Genomic DNA, 18,490 nt, shown 5'->3' with positions numbered 1-18,490 from the left:
TATGCTGATCATGAAGATGGGCAGACTATGAAATGCGGGGGCAGGTCCAGGAGGTGTTTCCCTGACAAAAGAAAACAAGGAAAAACAATGTTTGCCGCCCATAATGACATCAAACTAACTGTAATAAGCCCTTTTACTCATTCCATTACCAAAATGTTAGTCAATTCTTTTTGAGGTTCACAGATGGGTGCCGCGACTCGGACTTGCCACGCAACACAGTACAGTACCTTACTATTGAGCTGACTTATCTCGAAGACCCCAATGTGCACACCAAGAAAAGGTAGAAGTCCTTATTAAAAACTACAAAGGGTTTATTGGGGAATGTAATGCAGGTTAGTAGGTTCTCTGCATGCAATGTCGCTCAGGGGAGCCAAAAGTTTTATTAAAATGAGTGAGAAAAAAGGTGATTTATTTAGCGAATATGCAGAGATGTGTTGAAAATTCAGGGTGGAGTTGCAGTCTCAATTACTTTTGCCTCTTATCGCTCTGGTCTACGCGATTTCCTATTTTTTCTATTTTATCTGACAATGTACTGTAATGTAAGTGGTCTTGTATAGTGCCTGCCCACCGCTATTGGTGGCCTTGCTGCGCTTAGCTCTGTAAGAGAAAAAGGTCATTGGGATTCAGTGGTCAAGGCAGATGTGAAACCTGTGATGTTGATGGATGCAGGTCGAAAGGACCCGGTTCCTGAGTGCCAATCTGCTTTCATTGGTTGGAAGAAACTTGAGAGTATTGTATCTATAGGGAAGAGCCCAAGAACTGATAGACTACAAATATTTGTATCTGGTAAGCCGCTAACGTGGGAAGAGTGAGATAGGGCTTAAGAGTCTTAGTCATGTTAGTGTTGATGTGCTAATGGCAAGGCCTGTGGTGGCCTTAGGTGGTTTTAGTATCATTTAATTTATTTATTGTGCATTTGTAAGGAGCTTATACATCAAGAAATTGTGTTTCAAAGTGCAAACGGGGCAAGGGGAGGCAACCTGAGACCAAAGGCAAATGAAGTAACAATGATTAGCAAGATAGAGTCATTCCTACTAGGCCTTGTGAGCATTCAGAGCATGCAGGTGCAAAGAGAGAGAAGGGGCAAGGGAAAGGGGTAAGTGCTGGGATTTCCACTGAGGGGGTAGTGCCAGGGAGTTGGTTGCCGGGAACCAGTAAGTACCTGGCAGAGGTCACATGGTAAAGAACGGTCACCCTGCCAATAAAATAAGTGCAGTCCTGTGAGAGAACACAGGCCTGTGGGTGCCCAAGGGCAAGTGCTGGTAGCGGGAGGAGGCTGAAGGTGATTGGGCGGAAGGCCAGGGCCCAGAGGGACACATAAGGGGCCAGGCCACCAATCTCAGCGACTGCCAGCGCTTTTGATTTCCACATGTTTCATTCATGGGTTAAGTTTTGCATTTCAAGTAAGTCATGTACCTTTCCCTCTCGGGTTATGCCACATATTGCAAACTAATCATGTACTGAAGACGATTTGAAATTTTGTTTTCACCATTTGTCTGTGCTCAGAATATTGAATTCTGCTATATGTATGCTTTAACAATTGCCTTTTGATGTTTTTGTCACAATTGCCTTTTGATGTTTTTGTTTCAATACAAATTATGTATATCCACAGTCTTTGATGTGTGTGAGTTTCTTTTTCCCTTCCGGACAAATTCATGGCTTATGAATTTAGGGATTCAATCCATTAGTACTAGTATACCAGGTTCCCCAATGTAAATTACTTGTTTTGCTTCATTTATTGACAGAAATTGGTGATGAACCTTGGCAGTAGCAGTTCTACCTCCTTTTTGGTTCTGGGTTTAACACAGGAGATGGGAGGGTTGGGGGGGGGTGGAAGAGGAAGTGAAGAGGAAAGTCTTGAGGTGCTTCTGGAATTTGAGGATATCAAGACGGAGAGGGATGCTGTTCCAAAGTAGGGAGCCAGCAGGTTATAGAGTATAAGGTTATAGAAGATCTTAGAGGGCAGTTGGTTAGTTGGTGGGAATGCGCCTTACAAGGTAAAACAACCTGCAACTCTGCACTCCTACACCTGGCCATTTGAAAACCGGTCCCATTCGTTTAGCTTCCAATGCCATCCATATCTCTCCATCTCAGTCTCATCACTCTCCCGCCATCACCCTCTCTCGCCATCACCCTCTCTCTCTCGCCATCACCCCCTCCATCTCGCCCTCGCCCCATCTCGCCATCACCCCCTTTCCCTCTCGCCACCACCCCCGCTCCCTCTCGCCATCACACCCCCTCTCTCTCCATCACACCCCCTCTCTCCCTCTCACCATCACATCACCTCTCGCCATCACCCTCTCTCTCGCGCCATCACCCTCTCTCTCGCTATGATCCTCTCTCTCCTGCCATCACCCCCTCTCTCTCTCGCCATCATCTCCTCTCTCTCTCTCGCCATCACCTCCCTCTCTCTCTCTCGCCATCACCTCCCTCTCTCGCGCCATCGCCCTCTCCCCCTCTCTCGCGCCATCGCCCTCTCCCACTCTCTCGCGCCATCGCCCTCTCCCACTCTCTCGCGCCATCGCCCTCTCCCACTCTCTCGCGCCATCGCCCTCTCCCACTCTCTCGCGCTATCGCCCTCTCCCCCTCTCTCGCGCCATCGCCCTCTCCCCCTCTCTAGCGCCATCTCCCCCTCTCTAGCGCCATCTCCCCCTCTCTAGCGCCATCTCCCCCTCTCTAGCGCCATCTCCCCCTCTCTAGGGCCATCTCCCCCTCTCTCGTGCCATCTTCCTCTGATGGATCAGTGATGACTCAGTGATTATCCCCCAGAAAACCTGCGCTGGGACCCTTCTGAGGGTGGTAGCGGGGGGGCAGGTCAGGAAGAAGGGGAAAAGCCCCTGTTTAACTCCCCCCCCCCCCCCCCCCCGAGACTCCAATCTTCTAATGGCTTATTGCAAAAGAGAAGAAGTTAGATATCTTTTTCATTAGGGACTTCAAGCCCCATAATTCCCAAAGTACTGGGATGAAGAAGAGGGCTAAAGTGGATCAAGGCTTCAGAGTGCAGTTTGTGAATGGTAATGACCCACACCTGAAGGGGACTGGGAGGCTTAAAAAGCTCCCTCAGGTGCAGGCCATTAGTGAGCATGGAGAGCAGTGTGAGCAGTTTAAGCAGCAGTAGTAGAAACTCAAGACGCCAGGACCACTGTCGAGCAGAGAACAGTAGCAGGTCCTGAGAGGGTCTTTGCCTCCAGAAGCCTTAGGTGCAGAGGTCACACAGCGGGAATCGGGAGAGAGGGAAGCTTGCCCTCTGAAGACCTGTTTTGCAGAGGCTGCCAGGTGGGAAGCAAAAGTGTGGAAAACTTTCTTCCGCACAAGGCTGTCTCCGGTGGCCGGCGAGCGCCAGAGAGCCTCCAGAGCAAAGGAAGCTCTGTGTACAAGTGTGCGAGGGTGGCGGCAGACCAAAATCAGCAGACTGCTGGGTCGCGAGGAGCCGCTGAAGTAAAGTACCTGTGAGCAGCGAGGGAACTGGATGTGCACGTCTTACCCGATGAGTCCACCAGCTGAGGGTGACACTGGAATGCTCCGAGACCGCTCGCATGCTTGATACTGGTGTTTTCAGATTAGAAAACACTTGTTTGTGTGTGTGTGTGTGTGTGTGTGAAATTAGTACCGAAGGCAATTTTGAATACAGAACTATCCGAAACCCGAGAAAACAAGATGGGGCAACACTATTAAAATCCAATGCAAACAAGCATTAGCCAAGCCAAAAGAAAGCAAAAGCAAGGCTATTTAAAACCAACAGATATTGCCAAAGGCCGGAGGGGACAAATGGAAGTTCCAAAGGTTGTAAAGCTTATTGCCCTTTTTTGAAGAAGTACATAACCAAAGCAGGTGTAAACCCACATTGCCAAAGCCAAGTCTTGTCAGTATTTGGTTAATTACGCAGTGGGGGAACAAGAGTCGCAAGAAGGGTGCCCTTCTGGAAGAGGTTGGTCAGAAGAAGAGGAACATAACTTGCAGGTTTTGGAAAGTGCAAAAGATTACTTAAAAGCACTAAAGTGAATCTTGCTTTCCCTGAAGAATTTCATAAAGCTTAATGTTGTAAAGTAATGAACACTGCAAAGCTGTTGTAAGGTTATCCTAACCACAGTGTCACTTGTGTTTGTAAATTACTGTTCGGGCAGAGGACTATACCTGAACAGGGAGCCTTTGAAGTAGTAGGCCTGGCATGGCAGTAAACCAGGTGTGAAGTTAATGAAGTGCTGTGAAGTGGTGTTGACAAATTATTCTGACAAACTTTCATTGATGAAGCAAGAACTGTATAAAGCTGCTGCAGAAGTACTATATATCTTCAATAATCAGTTGCTGCAAAATCATCCTTGCAAAGTCAATTTACGTTAATATTGATGAACTAAGGAAATATTCTTTGTTTATGTGAAGATAATAACTTTGAATCTTATTATCACAAGAGGAAGAGAAAGACCTTTTGCGGAACCACTGGAGTGTTGGAACATTTTGTTGTCGAGTTGGAGTTACAAAGAACTTTGTTGCAAACCAGGATTTTTTTGTTTCTTTTTGGAACTGTAGAGCAGAATACTGCTTGAATCTGGAGAAGGGCAATTCACCCAGATTATAAGGAGAGACTGTTGTCATATTGTGAATTTAACTGTTATATTTTCATTGCATTTGAACTGCCATGCATTACCTTATTGATTTACTGTATGTATAAGTGTGAGGAACAGATATCACTCGTTATAGTGTTTCCTTTAGTTTATTTTAGGCCGGGAAATCCTTGTCAGGGTAGGGATAGTGAGGCGTTCATCCAACCTTTTGAGTTAATAAACTGGCATTGTTTGAAAAATCTTCACAAAGTTGTCTGCCTCACATTTCTAACCCCTCACACTCACTCTCACCAGCTCTCTCGCCCTCTCTCTCTCCCTCATATATTTTACCCCATGAGTAACAAAACAAACATCTGCAAATTGGCAGGTGAGAAGGAGGGGCAGTGTGGAAACTCAGACATTACCATAACATGCTAAGGCTTAAAGGAGGCAAGAACCTACGGTCCAGTGGAAGGGCAGCTTAGAATCGTAGGACCAGCTTCCTTAGTATATTGGTTAGCAGGCTGAGTGATGACTCAAACCTTATTCTAATATGCTCAGGTTCTATGGTCAGTGGCCTGCTGGGACTTTTGTCTGTCAAGGCAGGGCAAGGCGTTTGTCATATGGTAACTCAGGCTGGACTGGTAGTAAAGTCCTACAGGTCTCATGTATACATTTCTGGGTGCACTCCAAAAATCGAGCAGTGCTCGAAGGAGGCCTCTCTGTCCTGTTACTTGTTTAGACAGGGAAAATAAAACTGCTACAGGAAAAACTGGATTTAGTTGGTGGGACAGTAACAACCAACATATAAATAGGGAAAGGCAGACGTTTGCAGGTTGAGTGCCCCTAGCCCTTCCAGGACCACTCCGCCAAGTCTCTGGTAAATCCCCTTACACTCTCAGAGCTGTGAAAAAGAGGAGTCAAAGAGTGAATGGTACAGGGTCAAGATAGCATGGGGCACCAGAGTACATAATTCGGGACAATGGGCAAAGGGCAGTCTCAACAAGCGGGAACCCCTTTTAAGGGTTCACCTGCACTTATTATATGTTCACTAACTTTAACAGTACGCCTTGAGATTTCTTATACTCCTGGCATTTCCTGTCAGTTCCCTATAGACAGGACGTTTAATTTGGACAAACTGGGACTACTCAGGCAAGCATTAGAAGAACAAAAGAATAAGATAGGCCCCTAACAGTGGGGGGGCATTTGAAACATGGTTAGAAGAAGGGACAGCAAGACGCAATGACCAAAGTGAGGGGACCAAGGGAAGTGAACGACAAGCTGCAAGGACAGATAAAAAACCTGAGAGCAAGGGGAGCATCAGAGAAGGAGAAATTAATTACCGGTAATATCCATTCTATGGTTTCTTCTCCCATAGATTCCTCATCAGATAGATGCCCATTTCAGCGGCAGCTGCTCGGAAATGTTTTTGACAGGGGAGTAGTACGACACGACCATCGATCCCTCTTGACTCGACCGTGCCACTCGTCAGCAACGAACAGGACGTTGGCCGCCATATACACTACATCACTACACCCGCCCCCCCCATCCCTCCACAGCTCAGTGGCCACAGAGGAAGAGCCCGAGGACTTGGGCTGAAAACCACCAAACTAAAATCTCTCTTTTTCTTTTTTTGAATGAGGAACAGGATTGCAGTGAAAGTCATTGACAGACGGCATCAAAAAAGGGAGGCCTCAATCTCTGCCCAATATACAATTATTCAAAATCTAGTGCAACAAGAAAGGGATAGCCACATGTAGACTGCAGACCCCTTTATATAGTGGGTCGGGATGGGAAAGTGATGAGGAATCTGCAGGAGAAGAATCCATAGAAAGAATATTATCAGTAAGTAATTTCTCCTTCAATGGATTACATTCTCTCACAGATTCCTCATCAGATAGACTCCCAAAGAAGTATAGAATATGGAGGCAGGATGAAAGCTCAAACAAGGAAGCTCTGCAAAACCGCCCTACCATAACGGACATCCTCGTGCTACATCCAGGCAGCAATGCTTGGTGAACGTGCGGAACGACAACCACATCACTGCTTGGCAGATTTCCTTTACTGGAATTCCCCTTTGTAAAGCAGATGATGCCACTATGCCCCTGGTGGAATGTGCCCTCAGGCCTGGTGGCAGATCTTTCCCTGCTCATTAGTAACACTCTGCAATGCAGAGAGTTATCTACCAAGCGATTGTCACAGCCAAAGCCATTCTGGACAGAGAGAAAGCCACAAAGAGTTGGTCAACGCATCTGAATTCCGCCGTCATTACCACATAAAAGCTGAGAGCCCTCTAAGGGTCCAACCTGTGCAGCCTCACCCCATCTTTGGAAGGATGTGGAGGAGGATAAACACTGGCAAATCAATGCTCTGGGACACATGGAATTCCGAGACCACTTTAAGCAGGAATCCCTGCCGCACCTTAAGTGAGACTTTATCCTTAAAGAACCATAGGAAAGGTCATTTACAGGATAAAGCCTGCAGCTCACTTGCATGTCTTGCTGATGTGATTGCGACCAGGAAGGCAATTTTTAAGGTAAGTAGCATGACAGAACATGAATGCATGGGCTCAAACGGAGCTACAATCACAAATGCGAGAATCAAGTTTAGGTCCCAGTCCTGAACCACAAATGTGGTAGGTGGAAACCTATTTACAAGGTCCTTCAGGAATTTGATGTATAACGAGATCGTGAAGAAGGATCCTTGATCAGGAGACCGCTTAAACACAAAGACGGCAAGTAGCCTGTGACTGTACCAACCTGAAGGCCTGAGGAGGCCAGTGATGAAAGGAACTCCACCACTGAAGTGGTGCGACAAGCAATAGGATCTATCCTCCGTCCCCTGCACCACGCCTCGAATCTTCTCCATCTGCACGCATACAGAGATCTGGTAGATGGTCTGCGTGCAGCCAGTAGCACCTCAAGTAAATCTTCTGAGAGATCCCAGTCATCATATCTCATCCTGTCAAGAGCCACACACGTAGATTGAGGGATTCTGGGTTCGGGTGGAGTACCTGAATTTTCAACTGGGATTGGCGCTCCGGCCGTTGAGGCAACCGGAGAGGTGGGCAAACGGTCAATTCTAGGTGTTCCGAGTACCATGTGCACCGCGCCCGATCCTGGGCGATCAAGATCATGGTGGCTCAAAATCTTCTCAACCTTCTTAGAACCCACGGGATGACCGGTATCGGAGGGAAGGCATAGTGGAGGTTGAAGGCGCTCTCCACTAGGAATGTGTCCCCCAGTGAGTCTTTTGCTGCAAATTCTCTCGAGCAAAAATGTCTGTATTTCTAGTTTGATCTTGTGGCAAACAGGTCTACAGTCGGGGTATCCAACTGAGCGAAGTTCTCCTAGACAACTTCCTGGCACACTTCCCACTCATCTGACACTCTGCTTCCGCCAGCCCGTTCTCCGCTCGTGTCAGATGGACAGTTGGAGCAGAGACCAGGTTCTCCAGCAACAAGAACCATAGTTGCAGAGTCTCCTTGCAAAGGGGTAGAGGCCAAACAAGCACCCTGTTTGTTGAGGTAGTGTCTGGCCACTGTATCGTCTGTCATAACAAGGACCTGCTACCGTTTGAGAGCAGGCAGAAAGGCCATCAAGGCTAACCTGATTGTCTGCCAGAAACAGCAGCTGCCTCCTCACGTTAGTACTTTTTTGTAACTGCCGAATCCACAGCTGGAGTACAGCAGGGGTTCAGCCACAAGGTTGTGATAGGATCAGCAAAAGCAACATTAAAAGGCAGTGCCCATTCTGTAGGGTGGCCTTTGTCATGAATATCTGTCAGGTAACAGGCTGACATGAGCTTTCCAGGGGCACCCAGACCAGGGTTTCCACCACCCTCTCAACCATCCTGCAGTACTGGGCATTACCATGCCCTTATGGGGCAGTCCTGCGATGTGCCCAGACCACTTGAATCATGGAGCCCTTCTGCAAGAGCAACCAAATCAGCCTGGTCGGCAAAGTAGTCATCTCCACCGAACCATTCACCTACAGGCCTGAAGACAAAATATACCTGGTCCCTCTCGTCATCGAAAATCGACTGCATAGTGTTGAAGAATGACCATCAAGACTCTGCAACAAACGAACGGTTTGCCCGATAGTGCCGATGGCAGTGTTCCCATCAGGCCTAACAACGTCAATAACATTGGGCCATTCGGCGCTATTGTCGGCTTCCCGGTAGTCGTGGTTGAGCACGGGGTATCGGACTTGACTTGGCTTGGCTTGAGACCGGAGTTGTACCAGCTGCAGCTAAACATTTGAAGCATCTGTTCCTTGAAAGTCTACCACTCTGTGTTCTACGCACCTGCTCTTGGATAGGTCTTAACGCGTTCCTCTGACAAATCCGAGTCACGGTGGCGGCGCTTCTTTTTGTGGGAAGACTAGGATGGCAAATGGTTCAGAGAATGCAACCTTTTCTCAGCCTTCTTCTGAAGTCTGTCCTTCTCGGGCGTAGGACCCTCTGTCTCTTGTCCAGATGAACAGAGTGTCGAACTAGCCAGGAATTTCGATGGGGCAGCTTGGGGGGGTGGGGTGCGGAGTCGCCCGAGCGATAGCTTCGCCAACCGTTCCCTCAATGACTGGGGGTTCACATTTGCTGACAAGAGCCACAATCCTTGATGGAAAGATCCTTACCCAGACACCACACGCAGATGCCGTGCAGATCTAGGATTGACATCTTGGCATTGACAAGACAAGTCAATGCGACAGCTTCAACCCCAGCCTACACTTGCAAATTAGAATGCGTGTAGACCTTTCCTGACCACAGCCAATTGTAATGATATAGCTAGAGCGCTGATCCTATCAAAACTAGGATATTGCAACGCCCTAAACCTAGGAACCAACCAACGCAACCTAAAAAAGCTGCAAGTACTCCAAAATAACACGCTTAGATCTGCAATTAATAAACCTAGATCTCACCATATATCAGAGCTGAGACGTAATGCACACTGGTTATCAGTCTATCAGAGAATTGCATTTAAAACATTGTCACTCACGCACAAATGTCTGTCAAACCTAGCGCCTAAATACCTGAGTGACAAATTTGCACAAAACCCCTCAGACCGACCAACAAGATCCGCATAACTAGACTGCCTTAAGATCCCAAGGTTCAAGCTTCAGAGGGTAGGGGGCAGCAGCTTCCCGGTCTTAGCAGCAAAAATGTGTGAACACACTGCCATCAGCCCTAAGAGCAGAACCATCCTACATCAATTTCAGAAAAAATGCAAAAATAAGGCTCACCAGGCAGGAGAAACAATAACTTGTACGTCCTACGACAATGATCATCTCTGTACGTTTCCGTTATGCACTTTATTCATTGCCTGTATTGTTTCAACTGTATGTAAATATGTAACTGTAAGAAATGTGCCCAAATACCCAAGGGTTCGGTGCCCTATATATAAATAAATAAATTGCAGTCTTGACATTGCTTGAACCCGGACGTGACAATTTTAGTCGTATTTTATTGAATTTGCAATTTCTCTCACGAGACTCTGTTCTGAAAAGCAGCGTGCTAAGCGAGCAGAAAAAAGCAAATGAAGTACGGGGGCATAGTGAAGTAGTATATATGACGGCCAATGCCACGTCCAGAGCTGACAAGTGACACGCTCGAGAAAATTATTTAGAGCAGGTGACTGGAATGGATCTCTGATGAGGAATCTGCGGGAGAATGCAATTCATTGAAATCAACGCCCCCTGATAGAACAGACCCCTGATGGTAGAATAGAAGACAGAAAACTGAGGAGGATGATGAGACAGTGAGATGGCTGAGGACATTGTTTATTTTTTCACTAGTATGCGTGCTGCGAGAGTAAAACAGCCACTGGTGAGGTGGGAGATGCAGGCAGTGGTAGCAGATTAGCCCATTGTGATACCAACCCAACCAGGGGAACCCTCCACAGCACACTGGCTGGACCGAGTAATTTCGGAACTCAAGGGTTGGGGGGGCAGGAGGGGTCAATGTTCCCTGATGCACCTCCCTCTTACACCCAGTCTGAGATGAGTGGAGGCACGATGTACGAAAGAAACGCTCACGTTCAGCCCTCCACGTTACAGTACATGTTTCATGGACTCCAGGCGATCTGCAGAGCCAGACTAAACAATTCGCAAATATTAGGGAAGAACTGTCATTCAGTGCTACAATCCCTCTTGGGCACATATGAAATCAATCAACATATCCCTTATTTGACTTTGAATCAACAGGATAGCAAACTGTAAAATGTTTAAATTAATACAAACTCTGTACACAGTTGACATTGTCACATAGGCCGATTTGGAGTGTCAACAACCTTAAAAACACAAAGGTAAAAATCACTTTTCCATTTTTAAAATTTAAACCTTAACATATCAAATATAAAACCAATCTACGGAGCAAATACTTATTGAAAACAGACCAGCTCAAATTAATTAATTAATGTATTTTAAAACTAGTGGGCACAGTAATATATCAACGTTCATGCTTATTCCTCCCTGTACTTGATTAAGAAGATATTATGTTGTGTTTGTTACTGTTAGAGAGGTATCATTTTTATGCTTCATCCTCTCTCCTAGTGAGACCCCAGCACTTTTTTGCTGGTCTTCTGGACCTTATTTTTCAATCCTGAACGAGTGGGGCCTTTTTCCACTCATTCATTCATGTGGGCTCTGTCTTCTGGAACTATTCTTTGTATTCTACCTGTACCATGGAGTCTGTCTGCTCCATAGCTCTTAAAGGCATCTGTTTTTTACTACTGCAGCACACAGCTCCTTATGGGCAGTGTTGCTGGGGACCCTAAGGGTCCTCCTTTAAGATTATTTTTCTATATCCTCGAGTAACTACAGTCCTTAGGGATAGAGAAATACTTAGTAGCTCTCCCAAAACTCTATAGTCTGAGAGATTTGCATACACCACCTTCAGTGGAGTGCCAAAGGGATACCTAGTATCCCCCTTCTCTCTGCTCCTGTGACTTTTTAGTGACATAGAATATCACCTAGTTATGGCTGGTGGCAGTGGCCGTGTTCTACCAACTATTGTGTAATTTATATACTGCAGGTTATGTCCATAGCCTCAGTAGTTTACAATAGGGGCAAACAAGTACAAACTTGCTGCCTCCCGTCATTTTTCACCATTACTAGCGTGGTTGCTCTTTGTTAGCCCTTCTTCGACCATTCTGGGAGGGGGAGGTCAGTGTGTGTGTTTTGCCTTTGGCAGGAACCCTTGGGTATAGCCACCTAGGCTCCAGAGTGTCTGGCAGGCAGGGGGAGGATTCTTCCGTCCCCCGTCCTTTTTCTGCCAGAGTGCCTGATTAGGACCAGCTCCCATGAGGAGGTCTAGCTGTGCTGATTGGGTAGCCAAACACCCCTTTCTGTAAAATGCTGATAGAGATTGCAGAGGAGTGTGTGCTGGAACTGTATGAAAGATGAGGCTTCGGGAGTGAAAAGCAAGTCGACCACTAGAAACTGAAGTAACTGAAGAAGATGACCATAGACGCCTGCAGACCCTTTGTAACACTGAAGCAACCACTGCTTTCCTGTACCCATTTTCTATGCGACAGAGGAGCTCCGAAGAGGACGACTCCTTCCCTTTGGCTGGTGGGAACATCTAGTCCCCAGACTGACTTTGAATTGAGCCATCACCCGAGTTCCTAGGAGTTTCCAGAGCTGCGGAACCCCAATACCAGGAGACACGCTGCCCATTTTGAGTGCATCGTCATGGAAAGGGCGAATACGTCCAAATCTTTGCTGAACCCGTAAGGACACTCCAGAGATGCGATCCAACTTGCCCAGACCCCCTCACCAGAGTGCAGGACTGCAGGAAGCAAAGAAGATTGACTGGAAGATCCGTGTCCTTTGTTGGTGCTGCAGAAAAGGTGCCAAAATCGCAGAGTGAACCAAGAAGTTGCTGAAAGTCATGCCACAGATCCTCCTTCGAGACTGCTGCTGAGAGATCCCATCCATTGTCCTGCCTTCAGTCATCAGACCAAGGAATCCAGAGGTCGGGTCCAGAGCTGCAACATCGCGGAGCATCCAGCGTGAACATTTTCTTCTAACCTAAGGTACTGTGGGGAAAAAGGTATTGCTTACCTGATTCCAAGAAGTCACTCCAGAGCGTTCGAGTGCACCTAGAGGTGTCCAGGGATACCCCCTCTTACCTCCGACTCAAGCCGTTGATTGTGTCTCTTCATCGAGTCCTTTTACAGGTCTCCCTTGTTAGTTGTTAACTTGCTGCTTCTATAACATGAGAGCCTGGAGGAAATCCTCAGGAACTCTTTGTATTCTGCTGCTTGTGAAGACTTTGAGCCCTCTCAAACTGTCTTTAGCTTGGGTTGCGTTTTTGGAATTAAAAGACATGCTGTGGGAAGAAACCCTCTCTAGAACCTTTAACCAGGCTAATGTTACACTAACCATTTTCCTCCCTTTAAGTGGCTTTACTATATGTTTTTGCAGAGTAAGTGTATTACCGTATGAACTGTTAAAAACCGCAGGTGCGCGAAATAACTGATAATACGATACCATTTTCTTTTGCCTTTCTAACATTGCTATAATTGTAACCGCGAACAAACACAAAAGCAAAAGTGTCCTTTGAAGTGTATTCTCAAGTATTCCCAAGTTTTGTAGTGTAAACGTCTAAAGTATTTAAAGGGATTCAAACATCATGTTATGTCATGTAAGAGTTTCTTTGGTGTGCATGTCTAACTAAGGTTCAGTGTACTTACCTACAGCTCACATTTTCCTCTTAAGATAAGCCGGACTGCTCTGCCTCTATACCAAGGTCCTCAGTTAGTACGGACTGATACTAAGAGTTGGACATCTACAAACCACTGGGATAGCTTACTAAAGTCTTACTACCAGTAGCAGTTACGTGTGTGTTCTCAACCAGGCCCGATGTATACATTTAGCCACAAAGTGTAGAACATTGTTATCATGCGTCATCTTGCACATAACCATATCATTTTGTACAGTACATATATATTATGATAGTTTAGAATTGGTTTAAGGCAAGAGGCTCTAAGGTCTCTATACTTTGGACAGAAGAATAAAACATTTTCTATAGTTTCCTCCATCTCGCTGCAAGCTGGGCATGTGCTACTCCACGGTTGGTTCCAACTTTTTGTAAAGTATGCAACCTATAAAATGCCCATTCTGAAATTAACGTATAAAAAGCATGCAAGTGAAGAAGAAACAGTCCAGATAATACTGATACCCAAAATTCATTTACATAGCCAGTAGTAGCGTCCTACCCAGAGTACGATGCACATTGCGTCTGATTTTCACCCAACCATGTTGGCGGTAGCATTTTTGACCAAACCCTTTGCTTCCATATTCATTTCGGAAGGGTTGTGCCAAAAGTAAGCCCGCTCAAGTAACGTTAGCCAAGATTTAATATGTTGCATCCAAGGTAAAGCAATCCACCCACCTGTACCATGGTATCTTGGAGTACTCCTTTGTATTTTTGGAGTTCCGGAGAGACCCATAAACGTATCTAATACAAAACAGGTTTTAAGGCAATTTTGTCAGCAATTTGACGAACGTCGGTTTCCAAGTGCACTATGGTGTTTTGACTTCTTATGGGTGTTGAAGTCGTTTTTGGGGAATTTTATTTTCAGTTGTGGTTTCTGCCCCATACGTAGCTGCAGCTTTTGCCTGCACATTGAAGATCTCTATTGCAGGTTTCACAGCTTTACGCGCAATCCTGCGTATGGCTCCACTGTTTCTTTCTAAGATGATGTTTGCTTTCCCGACCTGCGCTGCCCATTGGCAATTCTAAGTTAATCATATTCCCACATATTCAGTCATATGCCGGAGCTTGTTCTTATCTCCCATCATCATATAAATGTCTAATCTGGGAGTCTTTCTACATGTAGTTAGGAACACCACAGCCTTGGTCTTACCAGTATTGATTTCCAAGTCCATGGTCTTACATTGTTCACTGAAAAAATCCACTGATCTTTTAAGTCCCAAAGGTGTTCTTGCTAACAGGATATCTTAGTCGGCAAAGAAGAGTGCAGGAATCCTATGCTGTCAGAGTCTGGGGGGAGCAGGACTCGACCAAATTAATGAGTCTATTATCCCGTTAATGAAAATACAGAAAAGGGTTGGCGCCAGTATGCATCCCTGCCTAACACCCCTCTCGACAATAAAGGGCTGATTTGGTTCACTCGCGAGACCCAAACGGACCACTGCTTGATTATTGGTATATAGTTGCTGGATAATCCTCTGCAAGTATACGGGTGTGCCTTTTTCTTTGAGCACATTCCAAAGTATGGCCCTGGGTACCCCATCAAATGGTGTCTTCAAACCAATGAAGACAGTGTAAAGGCAAGCTCTCCTAAGTGTGATATATTTCTGAAGTATGTGAGAACCTAAAACGTTGGTCTACGGTGCTCCTTCCTTTTTGGAAGCCCACCTGCAGGTGGCTTATAATGTCAGTATTGGTTATCAATGCCTGCAGGTGATTCAGCACCACCTTAGCAAACATTTTTCCTGTTGCATCGAATAGGATTATGAGACGATAGTTTTCCGGGTCCTCTATGCCCCCCTTTTTGTAGTTTGTCACGATTTCAGCTTTAGTCCAGGACTCCGGCACTCTATTCATTGTGAGAAGGGTGGTAAAAACACAGTAGAATATGGGTACCCACATTGCAGACTCTGTTTTAAGTACATCAATTGGGATTCTATCGAGCCCTTGAGCTTTTCCTTCCTTTTGTGAACATAAGGCATCTCTGATTTCCAACACTGTAAAAACATGGGCCTCATCCCTGTTGCCTTGTGGGCGCTTTGAACATAACTGATTTGCTGTATAAGAACCTAATGAGCGAACAATAAATAAATAAAAAATACCCCTAAAAGTGTGTTCATAGTAGCATCTTTTCTTGTAAAATGTTTGCTGTATAGCCCTTGGAAATTATTGATCCAAGCATAATTACCAATGCAACCTTGAATAACAGACCCACTTGATTCCACTCTATCAGTGACCTGCTTCCAAAAATCAGTGGTGTCCCCAGACATCACTGCTTCCAGGAGGTCATCCCATTTTCTACTCAGGAAAGCTTTCTATTTTGGTTCAAGAGACACCTTTTTCTAGCCCTGGGTATGTGCAGTGTTTCTTCAGTCACCCCTTCCACATTCTTTAGGCAGGAGAGCAGATTCCTTTTGGCTTTCCTACATTCGTCATCGCACCATTGTTCATCTCTGATGGCATGCATTTTTATTGCACCTCCTGGTTTTGTAACGTTGGAGTAAATGGATGTTGTTAACAATTCAAATTTGTGTACGATTTCCGTGTTAGACAAGTTGTTAAAGCATACCTTTTCCATATTCTCTATAATGGGATGCAATTGGCTGCAATTATTCATCGCATGTCAAGCCAAATTGACTGTGTGTCGTGGTTACCGTGTAATGGCCATCGTTGTGCTTCTAGCATCACGCAGTTGGCTCCCAGATTGCCAACTTGTGTTATTAAATGTTAAACTGAGAGGTCGAGGGTCACTCTCGTAGCGATCAATGACTTCAAAGTTCATTACATATCCCCAATCGCGAGCAAGAGTGATGATATCTATCTGTGAGGTGCTGTTACCAAAAACGTGTATTTTGCAGGTTGATCGCCCTTGCATCTACCATTACAGGTCATTAGTTCCAGGTAGTGTAGAGTACACGCAACCCTTATGACTTGCCTTCGGGAGGATAGCTCAGCAGCAACGTGCTCGCCTTGGGAGCAAGGCGACACGAAGCAACACAGGTTCGATTCCCAGGTCCGCGCTTAGAAACCTCTGGGTATTAAGCGCGATATAAATAACCTATCATATCATATCATCCAAGCAGGTAGGGTACTCTGTAACCAATTGTGGAATATCACACACCACATCTTGTTTGTCCCATAAACCCATTAAGTCCCTTAGCGGTTCAAATTGGGGAATAAAATCTTCAGCCACGACTACGTGAATTGAAATGTGGGGTGCCCACATTTCAATTAAGCTTTGCATTGTTATAATCGTATTGGACTTGCTTTGGCCATTTGGTATGGTATATATGTTCAAGCGAAGTATCTGATACCGTGAATCCATTGCGATATGCAAGTACTGCAGGTCAGGTGATCCCATCTCATGATTTTCCATTTCCCACCTTTTCTCGGGAGGCCCCCACTCGGTCAGCCTCTCACACCCTTAATGGCTGATGTATAGTATGTGTGATAACCCTGGAGATCTAACAGCTCAATAGCCCAAGTATATTGAAGGCAGATGATCCTATGTCTGAGGGTAAAATTACACCATGCCCCACATTCAAGGTATTTCGTTACCCCAGCAATATTCAATGAGACTATGTTTAGACTGTCACCATTCCATGGTTGGTGTAAGGATGGTAGTGGAGTGGCCACAGTCTGTCCATCCCTAGATGGTAGTCAGTCCACTCCTTCTATCCTTATTAATTGATGATTACTTTAATGGATCATTCGTGTCAAGCATGGCTAAGGGCATACCGAGCTTCGGTATTGGGTGTTCGGCCCTTTGCAATGTATTTATGATCATGTTGTGGTGGCTAGTGTATGAGGAGGGTATGGCCTCTGCATGATACTTGAGCCCTGTGGCAGATATGTGCGAAGTTCTATGGCTAAAATTCCTTGAACAAGGGAGCTATTTTTCAGAAACATCTGGATAAAATCATCTTCTCATTTTGTGGCATACGTTTTCGAATGCAATGTGTAATATCCTACCTAATCACAGAGTAGCATCCCCTAACATGTCCAATCAAATGTATGCATTTGTTAACCAGTGCCTCCTGATTCTAAAAGGCACCACTTGGTAGACTAGGGACATTGTGCATGACAATAAAGTGCTCTTCATTCCTGATCCACTCTGAGTTGGAACAGTTAACCATTTGCTTACTGTTTTTGTGTTTTGTACAGTAGCTCTTACTCTATATGCCCCATTGTTTCGGTGGGGGGAAGAGTGGTTGGTACTAGCATAATTATTGAAAACGTTAGTAATCACCTGCATCAATGAAAATGGTTTCTTAACAAGGCTAGACTCAGAATAACTCTCCTGTTCATCCTATTTGACTTTAAGCCCCTAGTTCAGAGTCTGTCACTATTCATATTATCTGGGTTAGTGGGTTCAGCCCCTGAAGCGCCTGAGGAGGTATTCTTGGGTAACAGATCCTGAGAGATTCCTCACATTTCGCTAACTCTGGGTTGATTTGTGCTAATTGCCAGTGCATCCTCTATCCCTTCCACAAGTTTAGTCAGTATGAGGATTGTTGCTGCTAGTTTTAGCAGTTCAGTATTAATCTCTGCGTTGCCACAGTTAAAGCAATAGGTACAGTGTGTATGAGAAACCCCCAATACTGTCTTATCTTGTTGATGGAGTGATGGTTCTGTTACTATAAGACATTAAGGCTCTGTTTGCCACCACTGCCCCCAATGTTGCATCATTCTCGGTGTCACCAACTGTTACTTAGTACTGTGAATCTGTTTGTGATGGCAATGGAAGGGGAGATCACAATTGCCTCCTTCTCCTTCTATATCAAGCTCGTCACTTAACCCCCATGATGCGTTATTGAATCTATTCGATTGTGAGACATTTCAGCTCTATTTACCACACCACTGCCCCCAATTCTACAGCTGGTCTTCTGTACTAGTCCATCATTCTCAATATCACCATCTGCGTTACTTAATGATGTAAATCTGTTTGTAGTAGGAATAGAGGGGGCGGTCACGATGGCCTCCTCCTCAGATATCAAGCTAGACATTTGACTCTCGTGACCTGTATGGATCTCAGTAAAGTTGCACATACCATGTCCCTTATTGCCATGTGCGTTTGCTAAGAAACTATAGTTCCTCCTACCCTCTTGCCCTTCCTGGCAGTTTCGTAAATATCTAATAGTTCATTAGGCATACTCTTGGAATTTTTTATTCAGTAGAACTTGTTTATTGTGTGCAGCATCACCCCATGTGATGCTCCCCCTTTGCCATTTCTG

The 18,490-nt window shown here is 45.5% G+C and overlaps 1 protein-coding gene across 2 annotated transcripts in view; it reads right to left on the bottom strand.

Moving 5' to 3' along the window:
- Nucleotides 1-18,490, bottom strand: part of NFXL1 (nuclear transcription factor, X-box binding like 1) — a 1,058,117-nt gene that overhangs the window by 113,151 nt on the left and 926,476 nt on the right. The window lies entirely within an intron of this gene.

Source organism: Ambystoma mexicanum, chromosome 6q (genome assembly GCF_040938575.1).
Source record: "Ambystoma mexicanum isolate Mex_15411 chromosome 6q, UKY_AmexF1_1, whole genome shotgun sequence".
Classification (NCBI taxonomy): Eukaryota; Metazoa; Chordata; class Amphibia; order Caudata; family Ambystomatidae; genus Ambystoma; species Ambystoma mexicanum.
The sequence above is the reverse complement of the archived record's forward strand: the minus strand, read 5'-3'. Positions and strand labels throughout refer to the sequence as shown.